Raw genomic sequence first — 16,611 nt, forward strand, 5'->3', positions numbered from 1 at the left:
CTGAATGTATTTCCAACAAGCATACAACAATAAGTCTCGCATATTCTGTGCAAACTGATTCGTGTTTCGTAAATACTACGCATTCGTGTCCAAGTTTCAAACCGGTTTGTACTCCATTTGTTATGTGTGCTGTTTTCTTGCATATCTTGTCACTTGTTGAGTTGTTTTCGGAAAACACTGAGTGTATATCCTCTGCAGCTGTGTCGAGTGGCATTGAGAAAATAATGGGATAGTTTCCGTAAGGAAACAAACGGGTTTGCAAGTGTTTTTTTTTTACTATTACTCAGGCCATTTTAAGCGGTGCACTTATTATTTGAACCGCCTAGGGGCGCTTTTAGACTGTACATTAACTCACTTTTACTGCAGTTGAAATGTGCCGCACGTCTGCATAATTAAATCCATTCAATGTTCCCGCCAAAAATGTCACGTAAACAAGGCTTCCACAAAGGGTGGAATATTTTGATTAAAATGATAAGTTACAGCTCCAGTATTTGTGCTTTATTTTGTATTCCATGGTTTAATTTTGACATGAAGAATTTAGCACCTGTATTCTAGGCAACTAAATGTTTTATTTTGTACTGGTAACCTGGTAACATTCAAAATTATTTGCCCCATTTAAATCAGGTCTTGAGTTTCACAATTATGTGCATTGTGCTTGATATGTCAAATGTAAATGCCCCTCAGACAGACACAGAACACGTTTAAAGTATGGTCCGGACCAGCTGTGTTTCTTATACCTGCATATGACCTGCATATACACAACCTTAATTGTGAACCTCCTTATATAACTTATAAGGCTTCCGTACATCTTCAAGTGGTAACTAGAACAACAAGTCACAGCTCCAGTTGTTGTGCTTTATTTTGTATTCCACTGTTTACCTTTGACGTGAAAGAATTTGCAACTGTTCTTTTGGGCTTGAAATTTTTTGTGCTGCTAACATTCAGCTATGTTTACAAATCGGAGACCTTGGCCTTTTACCTGTTCAGTCTGATCGTGAACCTCCTTATTTTACCGGCACCACACACACTTTCCCAAGGCCCTTTGACCGAGACTGACACAATCAGAAGCAATATTTTTCAAGGTTTTCCAGCAATTATCTCAATTTCAAATATCAGTTCCATTGTTAAGCAGTATTTAGAATTAAACTCTAAAATGTATAAGACTAAGTGAAACCAATTTGAGCTTTACTATGATAGGGCTATCATGCAATAGTAAAGGTGTACTCAACAGCACAGTCAAGCAATAAGGAGGTTCACGATTAAGACTGCCGCTGAGTGCGATTTCCCAGGTCAAAGATGAAGGTACCACATCTGTGTTAGTCTGTATAACGCAAACTCCAGCTGTCCGGGGGTTTCTCTCCCCTCCCCTTGGGTTGCGAGGTGGTTACAGGGCCGCGAGCGGTCACAAGAGGCTTGATTGAATTCAGGCTACATCTGTGTAAGCTAGTTCGGGGTTGCTACTACGCATGTGCAGTGTCAAAGGTGAAGGTCCCAGGCTTGTAAACAGTGCTCGTCTCGACATCGTCTCGATTTGCATAACAACGCCTAGACAGATGTTGTTTACGTCGCGGGGGCCTTTACCTTTGACACTGCACATGCGTAGTAGCAACCCCGAACTAGCTTATACACAGCTGGTATGGACCATGCGAAATGCATATCCACAGGAGTTCTGTTTCGTTTCAGGGGCAGTCACCTTTGGCATATTACCCACAAGACATTTGATAATGTTACAAAATCTTGAGTTGATCTTAGAATTTGCAATCTCTGAATAAAACTTCATTCTCCACTTGCTTTTGGACAGGATAGTCTTTTATTCAGGTCACTGCTATTGAGTGCTCCTCAAGTCCGAGTAGATATTATTAAAGACTATTGTTGCCCTTTGGACTTTTTTACTCTTTGGGTAAGTATTTGTAATTTTACTGATTCAAATGGAGGTTGAAATAGTCTCCCTGCAGTAACTGGTCTAGTGTGTAGGTCGTATTTCTTATACCAGGCAATGGAAGGCAACACAGGTAATTCAGCACTAAGGACAGCTCTGATTTTTTTCAAGTTGTGAAAAAAGGTAAAGCTGTCATTCTCAATTGAGATGAAGTGTAATGCTTTTTCAAGTTGCTATTACTAGTTACTGTAGTGCAATGTGGCTTCGCTACAGTTTGCGTTTTAGCCAAGTGCACCGGGTCACCCCTACTCTTCTCGATAGGTGTGTTGGGTTCTTTTAATGTGCTGAGGTTTGACTTAAGGCTCACACCTGAAGCTCCCTCGTACACAGGGCCGCCGGCTTTAGGTCACCGTCCAAATGACTGCAACCCTTCAGTACATGTCTGAGCAGTGTTCTACATAACTTAAGACTAAACACTACGGTATCCAATAAGAGTAACACAATATACGTATATGGAACATGTATTACATGATACACAGGAAACTACTAGTTTACATCAATTGTTTGCATCAGAGATGATTCGATTTCTTTTTAGAAAAGACGTAGATAAATACTGGCCTATTTACAAGGAAATTGCCTCTGGACATGACAAAAGTAAATCAAAAGTCTCAGAGCTTGTCTTAGATGGTAGTGTTATATTTGCATTGCGGGTGATAGCATTCATAAGTGTTTTTCTTCAATATACGTGGGACATACATCTTCAACAGTGTGTTTGCACGTAGGACATTGTCTCCGAGTGGCTGGTACAATGTGCTAAAGTCACTGACTGAATTAACAGTTTTATATTCGTATGTGTGTCCAGAGTGTCTGAGTGAGCTGTGACTGCTGTCCGGACCAGATGAGGACTTGGAATGCCGTCTGTGTTGCTTGGAGACATCGAGGGAGCGGACTAGTTTCCACAGGTAAGCTTGACTGTTTCACAATAGTCAAATTTCTTATCCTTGATTCATTGTGAAATATGAACATGGAAACAAGTACTAGTAACGTCTTGTAAAATAACTATTTCTATATTCCGTTAAATGTTTTTGGTCCAACTTGTATAAGTTATTATTAATACAATGACCTTTCCTAATCACATGTTGCCCCTAAACTGTTTATTGTTTTCATACATGGATAGCTGTGCATCTGGAGGACCTGAGCTTTGATTCCTGTTCGGACCAGACCTAGACTCATGAACACCAAAGTCTAAACATTGCTAAAGGTAAGATTGTTTGAATGTATATGAGATGGACTAATGCTCAGGCAACAGACATCTTCACTCTACATTCACACTTCAGTAAGAAACCCAGAGATGTACAGTTCCCATGCAGAACTTTTATTCAGTCTGTGACACTTTCAAAACAAAGAATTTCTTGTACAGTGCTAAGGTTGTATACACTTTGTCTAACTTGAAGGGTGCAATGCATGGAACATCGTGATCATATCCTCCTTTCTAACATCAAGTAACTTTAAGTTTGTGTTGTTTTAACTGCACCTTGACATTAAGAAAGTGTATTGCAGATTGCAATTGTATATAAATCTACCCAATACCACTTTCATATAGACACCATGTCAACATTGTCAATAAGATTTTGTAGTTTGATTGACTTTCTTCTGAGGCACAAATCATGATCAATCCTGGCTGCTTATGCTTAGTTTAGGAATTTCTAAAAACGTATTTTATCTGAAATTCAATCTTTTGTAGTTGGTAACAGGCAGACCAGCTGAAGAAAAGTCAGGATGAATATAAATCCAGCATGACATTGTAGATAACAAAGGCCAACTGCTGCTGTCAAACCCTGACTTTTGTTTGTCTTTCTTAAAGATGAGACCCCAGAGACCAGACTGTAACCTGTTGAGAGGAAGAAGCAGACTTTGATCAGCAGAGCAGTGAAGGAAGATGGGGAGTTTGGCTGTGGTCTCTTCATATGATGTGCTATTTTTCCCAACTCAAAGCAGGTTTTAGAAATGTAACAAATGTAATAGACATTATGAAATGTATGTTATGTGAATATTGTTGGTGTATGTTAATTTGGCATGTGATTTTTCTGAATATGTTTTTTTTTTACATCCAAGGTTATGAGAACTCTGATACTGCATGCCTGACCATACCGGACCTGTCGGCTATCCTGTGTGCCTGTCGATATTCCTGGAGGACTTGGCTGTGTTCCCGTGGGACCTGTCAGCTGTCCTGTGTTCCTGTCCTTATTCCAGGAGGACCTGTCATGCAGCTATCTACAAGACAAGAGAACATCGGACTGTGACTGTGAGTTGGCTTGTACTTTTAGAATTCTTTCAAAATAGGGATCTGCATGCCGCAAAGCGTAATCAGCCGTTTAGACTTTGCGAAACTCGAAGCCGGGGCATTTCATTTAACATTTAATTTGTGCAATATGTGCTAAGCATTTAGCCGGCATGATCTCTAAGTAGTAGTAGTAAAACGAAATACGTGGCCGTCTTTTGGGACCCAGCGCAAAGCGTATTCAGGATCTCCCAATGCATGCAGATCCCTAAAAATGACAATGAAAAATGTTGGAAAAGGGCATGTCTGCGATCCTCAGAATTTTAGTTCCAAACATGATTGTTAAAACTAGCCCTCCCATCTGATTGTTGTCATTTCTGAAAGAATTTACATTTCTTATACTAATCCCTAGATTAAGGTTGTGACTAATGTTTTATTGCTGATATGGTGGAGAACAAAGTACATTTCCCTTGAAGAGAGCACTTGTTGTTTCATTCTGTATGGCAATGGGGTATATCATTTGCAATCCGACTGTTTTCCCTGATATCCTCTTCATTACATTACACTTCACCTTATTTTACTTTTTTTTTCTGAAATGAAAATTGTCTATGGCAAAAGAAACAAAATGTTCATCATCAAATTAGTATCAAAGCAACAAAATATTAAGGATGAATCTAAGTGTAATGCAACTATTGTTGGAAATTAGTAAGTAGCAGTGATGCAAAAGAATGACAGATATAAAACGTTAAAAACTTGCGAACATGTTTGGCAGTGATACAACATCTTTGCGATTATGAAAATTTGATTAGTAAGAAATTAGTTAGGAGATAAAAGCCACAAGACTTAGTCCAAAGTTCCAACCTGTTCACTTAGAAGCTATATGAAGAGCACTGTACAAGCACTGTACCAAAACTACTGATATACCACAGAGTTACTATTGAATTGGTAGTATAATTCCAGAGCATTACTTGTAAGTAATCAGTTCTTGTACTTGTATAATGATAGATCAGTGCAAACCTCCTTTTTACTCAGTTTAAGAAAATTTATAGAATAATTCATTATTGGCTGAGATGATCATTAAACAGTCAAACTTCCTTAAAGATCTTGTCTTTCTCTTGTAGTCTAATATACATGAAGGGTAGGTGAAGTGCAATAAAGATCATTTGTAGTTAATATCTCTGTTATATTTTGTCTTACTCTTACCTCTTCTCTGACATGTCCTCAATGAAAAAGGGCATGCATGGAGATTTGAGCTTCTCAAGAATAAATAAATCTGTTATATTTTGTCTTACCCTTACCTCTTCTCTGACATGTACTGTCCTCAATGAAAAAGGGCATGCATGGAGATTTGAGCTATATCTCTGTTATATTTTGTCTTACCATTACCTCTTCTCTGACATGACCTCAATGAAAAAGGGCATGCATGGAGATTTGAGCTTCTCAAGAATAAACAAATGTATATGATTTACATCAACCCAAGGTATTGATCACGTGAATCATCAATTTGTGTGTTTTTCACTTTATTTCTCTCAACAATTTTATGAGTGATGAAGAGGATTTCAGGGAAAATATTTTGGGTACATGATGATTATTGGCATTGTGTCCCATTGTTTTACAGAAAATGGAAAAGACACTGTTGTGCTTTCTGTAATTTAAAAGTGAAATGTACTACAGGTAAGCTGCATGTGTGTGATGACTTTGAAAGAGAGGATTTGAGTTAAAGAATCAGCGAAACAGAAATACATTTTGGATTATATACAAAAATGTATACATTTTTGGATTTATGGACGTTTTGCCCGGTACAGATAGCAATTCATGGTTTTGATGTTGTTGACATGTGAAAATGAAAATTCAGTAATTTAAGATATCAAGTCTGTCTTCCAAATGTTGGCAATTTAGAAAATAATTATATATGACAGCACTAGCATCCACAATTTGATGACGCAGGAAAACAGTTTGGTAAAAATTATACAGAATGCATGTACTGTATCATTTACTTGATATTATTCATACTATACTGCATTGTACAGTACAGGCTTCGGGATATGCACCTAACTCTTAACGTGAGACCTTAAAAGCAGATTTTGTAAACTTAAGAATTGCAAAGAAATAAGTCAAAACTGTTTGGGAACGATGGTAGACTCCATTTAACAGTGCCTGATTATAAACAGTCTCTTACCATAAAATTGGCTATGAGACACAATTAGTAGTCCCGCAGTCTCTTGTAAAATCCCTGGGTACCTTTTACAAAATTCTGCATGACTTTGATGCATTCCCAAAGCCTGTACTGTACTACAATGAGATATGCAAGTTGACCAAAAAATAGTACTCAGTCCAACCTGTCATGACCACACACTACTAAAAGCTAAATGAAAACATATGATATGTCGATATTCTGCATGGCATATTTCAAATAGCGAAAAGCGTCAACAAGAAAAAAAAGCACATATGTTCATCTGCACAAGCTATATCATGAGGCGTTGCGTTTTAGGTAGTAAGTTTGTACTGTTTATACAGCGATTGTGAACTTTATATCATCACCGTTTTTCAATCATTAGTATGTCGCCCAACAAAATGGTGGCCCTCCTTCACATACTTGTCAATCCATGATTCGAATGTGAATGATCAAATCAATCTTCCAAATTTGCAACTTTACTGTAAGATACTACAGTTACTGTAACCACTATTCAAAAATTCACAGGACGTACTAGAAAGGTACTGCTATCAATTCACAGTGTAAAAGCAATAGCCAAATTCAACAAACGGCACTCAAACTTGGCATTAAGCTGTACAAAACACACACAAAATTGTGAGCCTTGGTTAGTTTATGTCACGATTAAACTTATCTAAAATAACAATAACTGTCGCTTCGAACGTCTTCACCCTTTTATGTCAGGCGACTCTGGTGCAATGCAATGTCAAACTCATAAATTTACGTTTGAAGTTATGGGACCCTCTGTTACACTCCTCGCCTCATAAGAATGCAAGACCTCATGGAATAGCTTGTGTTGCCGCCATATAACTTTTGTATTGTTGAAACTTTTCGACATGTAAATATGAGCGAAACATTTATTAGCCTGATGCATATTTGGCCATTTCATCGAATTTTAGTTTTGAAATATGCCATGCAGAATATTTTTTTTGCATATCTCAATTGTTGTAAGAGTTGTATATGCACTGTAGTATGATCAAAAGTCAATGATACAAGTTTACGAACCGTATGTGTTCCTGCGCCAGCCCTGGTCATTAAATTGTGGGTGCATGCACTGTCATAATTAGTTTTTAAAGGAAACTAAAAGGTTTGGTTTGAAAACTTACTATGCTGTGCTAAATATACCCCAACGTCAAGTTCTCACCTAATTTGCGACTACCATAGCCATGCCAAAATTCTAAGGTGATCAGAAGGGAATAAGCCCTCCTTCCTAGATGCATTTTGGCGCGTCCCGGATTTTGAAGAAGAATTGATGTAATATCAATACAGTTGAGAACTTCACTCTGGGGGTCTATTTAGTATGAAATAAGTTTCCTTTAAGAATTACGTGTCATGAAAGACTTCTTTATCTAAACATCCTTTTTTACATGGTCAACAACATAAAAACGTCATGAGTTGCTTTCTGCTTCAAATGTTAAGATATAATTGATACCAAGTTTGATAACACAATTCCTCTCTTTGGTGCTGGTGTTCAAAGCACCTGCCAAGATCTCCCGTATTTGCATTTGAGAACAGAAATTTTAATTGGATTAACTTTTTGGAGCCAATTTAGATAGTGCATGGTTCAGTGTCCTAATTTGCATAAATTTGCATATTCGGGTCTCTCCTGATTTGCATACACAGTACTCTTTGCTATTCTTGGGACATTCACCATGTACACTGTGTTCCACCCACTTGTCACCGCCATCTGCTTAGAATAGATGCGTCATGTATTGCTGTATCAAGTTTACTCATTCACTAAGTGTCTTTGTTCCTTTTCCTGTCAGTCAATGTGCTTGTGTACTGGGGTTTCGACGCCCCAATGTCTTCCAGAAAAGACATTCCTCGGGAGAACATTTGCACAGACTGATCAGGAGAAGGGACGAAGACACTTAGTGAATGAGTAAACTTGATACAGCAATACATGACGCATCTATTCTAAGCAGATGGCGGTGACAAGTGGGTGGAACACAGTGTACATGGTGAATGTCCCAAGAATAGCAAAGAGTACTGTGTATGCAAATCAGGAGAGACCCGAATATGCAAATTTATGCAAATTAGGACACTGAACCATGCACTATCTAAATTGGCTCCAAAAAGTTAATCCAATTAAAATTTCTGTTCTCAAATGCAAATAGGGGGAAATATTTGCAGGTGTATGGAAGCACATTGACCAGTAAAATAACAACTATCTATTCAACAGGAATAGCCTGGAGGAGTAAACCTGTGCTAGAGTAAAAACATTTGGTTGTCAACTTTGCAGAGTCATTGAAGTTGGGACAGGTTCCTCCTCCAGGCCCACAAAGAAGTAGAGAGGGATTGTGTTTTCTCCAGATCAAACTTCTTGTAACAATTCCAATCTCCTGCTCAAAATACCAGAACTACCCTCAAGCTCATCAAATAAAGTCTGCCAGCGTAATACAGCACTGTCAAACTCTACTAGATCAACATGAGACGAGCCTAAACTTTTCAACAGGAGGTTGGTATTGCTACAAAAACAGTTAAAGTCTACTCGACAAAAGAAATCAGCCAAACAAAACTACAGCCATCATTTCTCAGACTATACACTGACTCAAAATTTATCAAGCTAATTAAATTTCTTACATTGCTTATCTCTTTTCCAAGCATCAGGTCTTTGAGAAAATTGCGAGAGAAAGTGGGGAGAAAGCCAACTGAAGATGGACATGATTGGAGGAAGAGGGCCTGTGTGGTTCCCGGAGCCTTTGCTTCCTGAACGTTATAAGAAGAAAAAGTTGTCAACTTCATCTACCTAAATTAAAGTGTTACGAAATATAGAAAATTTACTAAAACTGCAACTCTCTATGGTGCTTTTTAGAAGGATCTGCATGGGGGGGGGGGGGGGGGGTCGACTTGAGGTCCCTGTTTAATTTCATTTAAGTATATGTACAATCTTGCCACGCATAGTGATTTAAAGAAACTACTTTACACAGGTACTTAGAGCCCCCAGGATTTAAGTCTTAGAAGCTGCCAGAATTCTGCTCAAGCCTACATTTTCATGTTTTTTGGGGGTTTGGGTGGAAATGCAAAATTTTGCCAAGCGAAGCGATATAATGATGCACAAAAGACACAATCCTCCCCAAATTCATGTATTCATCCAAGGCGATGTTGGCATGGTCAATCAATGTGTACAAAACTATGTTTTTGTGCGATTTCGATGAGCTAAAATTATGCGAGAATTAATGACTTATCACTGTGGCACATGTTCAAAGGCGTCAGGAACTGTAGAAAATTAGCAGAGCTTCACAATTTTACTGGCTCAAATTGTAATTGAGTCCAAGTGTCCACAACAGCATTTTCTTCATTGACAAATTTCACAGAGGGGAAGAACAACTACCGACCAAAGATGACACAGTGACAATGCTTTCTATTGGACATGCCATTGCTAAAGCTCTTACTGCTTCCGTGCTCAAATCACTCACGAGAGAAGATTCAAAAAGGCGCCTGATATTGGAAAGGGGTCTATTTACTGTTCAACAATGTCTTACGAAGAATTTTAAGTTCAATAATGCTTAACGCTGAATTCAGGATAACATATAATGCTATATTGAAATAAAGCGGGCCAGCTATGATTCAATGGTGATTAAAATAGCTCCCTATATGCTTCATGGAAAAAGGAGTGCAGACCCTCTTTTAGATAACTAATAGAATCTATTTTAAACTAGTTGTTACAGTTGCCTTGAAAATATACCGTGTATAGATTGTCAACCTCATACAACGTTAACAGCTGTCTGTTTAGAGTACCTTTTATTTATTAGCTTTAGCTGTACTACATCAATTGAATGTGTAAACTATCTGTCAGCTGGCTACATTTCTAGTAGAAAGCAACTTGAGGGTATGTAATTCTTAAGACACTACAACTCTTGCTACTTTTTGATTTTAGATAATCTATCTTGTTAACTATTTGTAACAGTGTCAACCTTCCGTAGATATTTCTGTCATGTAATTGTAAATCAATTTGACATCATTTTGTTTTTTTCCCATGTTTCAACGTAGCATCGTAGCATCAGGGGGAGATGTTCTTATGATACCTTTGTGCTATTATGAGATAAAAGAATGATGAAAGAAGAAAGAAAATTGAGTGAAGAATGGAAGGTGAGGAGCTCCTAATTACATAGAGGATGATTTAAAAACAGACTGCTCGTACAAAATCCCATGTAACGGAGGGTGCTGTAACTTTGGATGGATTTGTAAAATTATTGTCTTAATTTATATAGAGGTGAGCCATGTTTGTTTAAATTTATCTACAGTGCTGAATAAAATTGTTAAGAACTAAACTTAATGCATAGAGCTGTCGTTTTGGCAATAAAATGTGTAACAGTTCATGCAAGGTCATTGCATCCCAGCAACTCATTTATAAAATACACATACATGATACTGAATTCTTTTCAGACAACCGACACTGGTGTAATGTCAGACTCATAAATTTACATCCGAAGTTACAGCACCCTCCGTTAAGGTGAAAAAGAGAGACAGGAAGAACTTTTAGCACCAGATTAGAAGCAAAATACATAGAAACAAGCGGAGAAAAAGAACAGCCAGCGGTGACAGAAGAAAATTGGAATAAAACAACTGCGTAATAGACTGGGAGGAGGCCAATATAGGCACACTGGATAAAGGAACTTGCAATCTGTATCAGAAAATCAACATAAGTAATGAACAGAGACAAGGAGTGTAATGAACTTTAAGTCACTGAATAGCACAAGGATATTGTAAGAACATCTCGCCCTGAGGAAGACACCTGACAGACGTTGAAACATTGGAAACAAACCGTGCAGTTGAGTATAGAATAAAGCTTTCTTAAAATGTGTCAATCTTACACTGCTGTCTGCAACTGTCAGTCTAATTGTAGCTTTTAGTTGTACCTAAGGTCCTAAACTATCTATCCTGGCTACATTTCTAGTAGAAATATTTTGTAATCCTTGTGAAAAAAATAGATACATTTTTATTTGGCTGATTTCTTTTTATTTGGCTGATTTCTTACACACAATTCCTCTCTTTCAAACATCACACACAGCTTACCTGTAGTACATTCACTCTGCAGGAAGAAATTACAGCATTGCCTTTTCCATTCTCTGTTAATTAAGCAATGGGACACATATCCAACAGTCATCATGCAACCAAAGTGTTTTCCCTGATATCAACTTCATCATTGACAAAATTGTTCTTCCACATCTTAATACTGTGTAGATTAGGCTTTTTGTACATTAGGCCAAACCAATTTTATTTCTCGATTCTCAGATTTTTTCAAGAAAAAAATTGGAGCAACAGGGCGGAAAAAAAAATGAAAATAAAATGTTTTGCAAATGACCTGGGGTGAAGATAAGGGTTTATATAACATAACGAATAAGAGGATCATTCAAGTTTCAGCTTTGTATGACTTGTTTTAATGCAATGGACCCCTTTCTTTGATCTAGTACACTATGATTCAAGCAACAAAATTACCTTTCGCCATGTAATATATGGATTGATATTGAGAAATAGTTTTAATAAATAAAAAATTATAACTTACGATCAATGTGACCACACTTTTTAGGTATGTGCAGGCCTTTATAATCTATTTTGGTGGCTATTGAGTTTAACAACTGAACATATGGTAAAATTGGGAGTTGAAATTTGTGAATGGGAATAGCGATCCAATCTTTTTTTTAGATAGGAAATACAGGACAGGCTATTCCAAGAAGCAACAAAAAAATTGGCGTGACCTTATGCTCATATGAATAATCTTCATTGTGTTTCACCTATTCTCAACAATGAGCAAAGTGTAGATAATTTATTTCCTTTATGATCATGTCAATGATTAATCATTCCATGTATTTTATGACATTAATTGAAACTTTTTGTCATTACACTACACTATAAGATGGACATTATAAGAATAAGTCAGTGGAATGACTGATTATAACCTATATCTATGTTCTGAAATACTGGGAAATACAACCCCTGCAAATGTTTCTTTTACATGTTTTTTTTATTCAAAATTAAATGAAAAGGAGAGTTGGGCAAGTTTATATCTATTTGTTGAATGTTCTGAAATTTTACTATTATCTCTGCTGTTTTAAAACTCAATAAAGATTTGCTTACAAAAAAGTGTGATGAATGAAATAAAAATATTTCCAAATCTTGACACAAAATGTATGCATCTCTCCACCAGCATTTAAGGGAACAACACACTATTGTATTATACTATCAATCCTAAATTATTTGTTGCTTCAATAATTGCTGTCCAGTCTTTAATAAAGGTTGATGTGGATCATGATAAAGAGGATATCAGGGAAGACAGTTTGATTACAAAAGGCTGTTGAAAATATAACCCATTGCCATACAGAATGATAACAGACAATATTCCAAGTGCTCTCTTCCTTGTAGGTAAATGTACTGTACTCTCCTACTTATCTACAATGAAATATTAGTCACAACCTAAATTAGACATTAGTACAAGAAATGTGAACTCTTTCAGAAATGACAACAAATAGTAGGGAGGTCAGTTTTAAAAATGAAGGTTTTGAACTAGAATTGTTACCAAAAATTCAGAGGATTGCAGACATGATGCCGAGTTTCCCAACTTTTCATTGTCATTTCTGGAGGATCTGCATAGGAGGTCCCGATTACGCTTTGCGCTGAATACCGCAGCCACATATTACATTTCATTCGTGTAGGCTTCACGCTTTAACTATAAGGTATACGTTTAACATTAAATCAGAATGGCAAGGCTTTGAAGCAAACGCAGCGGCCGCGTATTATGCTTTATTCGTGCAGGCTAGACGTTTTAACTATAAGGTACACGTTTAACGTTAAACCAGAAAGGCCCGGCTTCAAATAAATCTGAAGCAAATCGACGGATTACGCACTGCGGCATGCAGACCCCATTTTTGAAAGAGCTCTATAAGTACAAGCCAACTTACAGTTCAAGTCCGTTGTTCTCTTGTCTTGTAGATAGCAGACAGGTAGATGGACAGGTAACACAGGAACACAAACAGATCCTCCTGGAATATAGACTGGAACACAGGATAGCAGACAGGTCCCACTGGAAGATGGTCAGGAACACAGGATAGCCCACAGGAACATGGTCATCAACTTTAACTTCCCTTAACCTATGGAGTAAAAGAAAAACTTGTTCAAACAAGATGTGTTTTATTTGCCCTAGTTGTTTGTTTTTGCCGCTGGTTGTTTTATTTTATGTGCCAAAGGGTATCCACATACAGGTTTGGTAGTGTTCCCATTTGTCGTTTGACCACCAGCTGTTGGGACCTGGGGAATAGTTGACCTAGATAAGAGACCAACAGATGGTGCGACCTCAAAGCCCACAATAGAGTAGATATTTCTCATTATTTATGCAAATTCAGTCCGAATTTGCAAAATTACCACTTCAGTTTGTACATCTCTGTCCAACCCACCTGCATACCAAATATCATGAAAATCTGTCGCTCCTTTCTTCAGTTATTCTCCTTTGAATATTTTTACAAATACGCCATTGCAGTTCCAATGACACATACCAGGGGGGGGGGGGCAAAATTGACCTTGACGTTTCTCCTCCCAGCACCTACCCACATACCAAATACCATTACAATCCATCTACACATTCTATAGTTATGCTGATTTTATGCATCCGGTGACACATACATACACACACGGTGACACAAACATACACACACGCGCACACACACGCAAACTCACTAACTTTGCATGATTTGCACTTCAGTGTGTACATCTCTGTCCAACCTACCTGCGTACCAAATAACATGAAAATCTGTTGTTCCTTTCTTCAGTTATTTCCATTTCGAACATTTTTACAAATAGGCCATTGTAGTTCCAGGGACACAAACCAGGGGGCCCAAAATCGACCTTGACCATTCTCCTCCCAGCGCATACCCACATACCAAATGTCATTACAATCCATCTACACGTTCTACAGTTATGCTGACTTTAAGCATCCAGCGACACACATGCAAACGATTTACCTCCTTAGTTATGCAAATTCGATCTCATTTGCATAGTTTGCACTTAAGTGTGTACATCTTGGTCTAACCTACCTGTGTACCAAATAACATGACGATCTGTCGATCCTCTCTTCAGTTCTTCTACATTGAAGATTTTTACAAATACGCCATTGCAGTTCCAGTCACACATGCCAGGGGGCCCAAAATCGACCTTGACCTTCCTCCACTTAACACCCACCCACATACCAATAATTATTACAATCCATGTACAGGTTCTACAGTTATAGTGACTTTAAGCATCCGGTGACACATACATACACACAAACACCAAACGCAAGCAAAACAGTATCTCCATGAAAAAGCCTTTTTTCATGGAGATAAAAAACATGTACCAAACTAACATACACCAACATAATTTAAAAAACGCATGTCATCAAACAATCTACATAATAATATTCACAACATTCGTTACTAGTTGTTCTACCACCCGGTTATAGTTGGGGACAAGAGCACATGGAACACCTTTGTAATGTTAGTGAAGCAAAAGAAGAGCACAGCAAAACTAGAGTAAAAATCAAAAGTCACATTGGAATATCATGACCAAGCAACAATCACACAGCATACATCTCACAATTCACATTAAAAAAATCCAGCTTGCCTAAAAGTTGATTATTAAATGTTCAGTATAAGGCAAAGTTGTTACTGTTAGTTATTCAACGTTATTTATACAGTTTATCTATATAACGTTATTTTAGATTGGGAGGATAAGAACGGGATTCTACAGGCTAGAACTTTTCAGAAGGTAACGAATATTACCTTCTTTCCCGAAGACGGCACCAAAGGTAGGAATTACATGTAACAGACTGAAGCTTTGCCGAAGCCTTGTTTACGCCACATTTTTGGCGGGAACGCTTTAATGACGTCCAGGTGCAACACGTGTACATTTCAACAGGTGATTTGAACCAAGCTCACCACGCCACGAGGAAACAAAATATACTTGGCATCTTAATAGAAAGTTGTTCCTACAATTGTCGAATATTTTCACTCTAAAACTGGACAAAATACATTTGATATTCTTCAAATGCACCACAAAGACCTAACATTGTTGGAAAACCGCCCTTGGAAAACAGTACATTGAAGACTGTACAAATAACTGTTACTACCTAGGCTAAGGCAAGGGACTATTAAAGAAAAACTAGGACTAGCGCCTACTATTCTAAGATATAAGAATATGAACCAATGTGAACTATAGTTATTGCTTTGTAGCAAGAATTTAAGGGTGATAGTTTGTTGTCTCACCTTTGAGCACGTGTTTCCTTCCAGGGCACGCGGTCTTCCAACAGCAACGAGCAGTCTCGCCATTTTGTCGTCACGTCCAACATTCAGCGCCTCAGAAAATTCCAATTTTCTCTCTCGAACATCACAAGACCTGGATAAGTCCTTGCACAAACGGCCCGGTGATTCACCGTACACTTGGCATTAAATAATTGATGAAACAAAAGCTGGAAATTCGACCCAAAAGTTGCCGAAAACTTCGAGCACATTCCGGCATGGCGTGACGCAAACAGACTGGACGGACTATACCAAACGTGATTTTTCGCAGGGGTGCAAGACTAACTGTCAATCACAATTAGCAGTTCAACGAATGAAAGCATGGCAATTAGTGGTTCCACCAATGAGAGCATGTCCGTCAAATATTTGTATTTCTAGGATTCTATATTAGATTTACAACGTTTTGACGGAGTTGGACGGTGCTATGGGATCGGTCTTTTTCATTATTCCCTCCTCGTGGTGACAATTAACCTGGTTAAGTTTAATACAGCCAGGATTTTGCAGAGAACATTGTGAAAACACTTTTGCTCGCTCTGAAAGCCATCCACAAACAGGCAAACGCTCCTGACCCTGATGCTGAATTGAACGCCATCCATTCAGTGAAACACATCTGTGCTAGTGCTGAAAACCACCCAAACACAGATAATCAGTCAGACGTGTCCTTTGTGCTGAACGCCATCCACTGTTTCTGCCTATGTTGCTGAAAACCACCCATAGAACTAATCAGGATACCCGTCCTTGGTACTGAACGCCATCCACATTGTGAAATTAACCTATACTGGCATTGAAAAACATCCACTCATAGATAAACATGCCTGCCTTTGGTGCTGAAAACCACCCATACACGGATAAGCATACCTGTCCTTGGTGCTTAACACCATCCACACAAACACTTCTGTACTGGCGCTGAAAACCATCCACAAACAGGCAACTACACTTGTCCCTGGTGCTGAACACCATCTACACACAG

The 16,611-nt window shown here is 38.0% G+C and overlaps 1 long non-coding RNA gene across 1 annotated transcript; it reads left to right on the plus strand.

The window, feature by feature from the left end:
* The first annotated feature begins 3,051 nt into the window (after positions 1–3,051).
* LOC136421155 (uncharacterized) lies at positions 3,052–3,988 on the plus strand. Its single transcript, XR_010753375.1, has 2 exons — positions 3,052–3,140; positions 3,744–3,988. It is a non-coding gene; the product is annotated as an uncharacterized lncRNA (long non-coding RNA).
* The last annotated feature ends 12,623 nt before the right edge of the window (positions 3,989–16,611 follow it).

The sequence above is a fragment of the Branchiostoma lanceolatum genome, chromosome 15 (assembly GCF_035083965.1).
Source record: "Branchiostoma lanceolatum isolate klBraLanc5 chromosome 15, klBraLanc5.hap2, whole genome shotgun sequence".
NCBI classification, from domain to species: domain Eukaryota; kingdom Metazoa; phylum Chordata; class Leptocardii; order Amphioxiformes; family Branchiostomatidae; genus Branchiostoma; species Branchiostoma lanceolatum.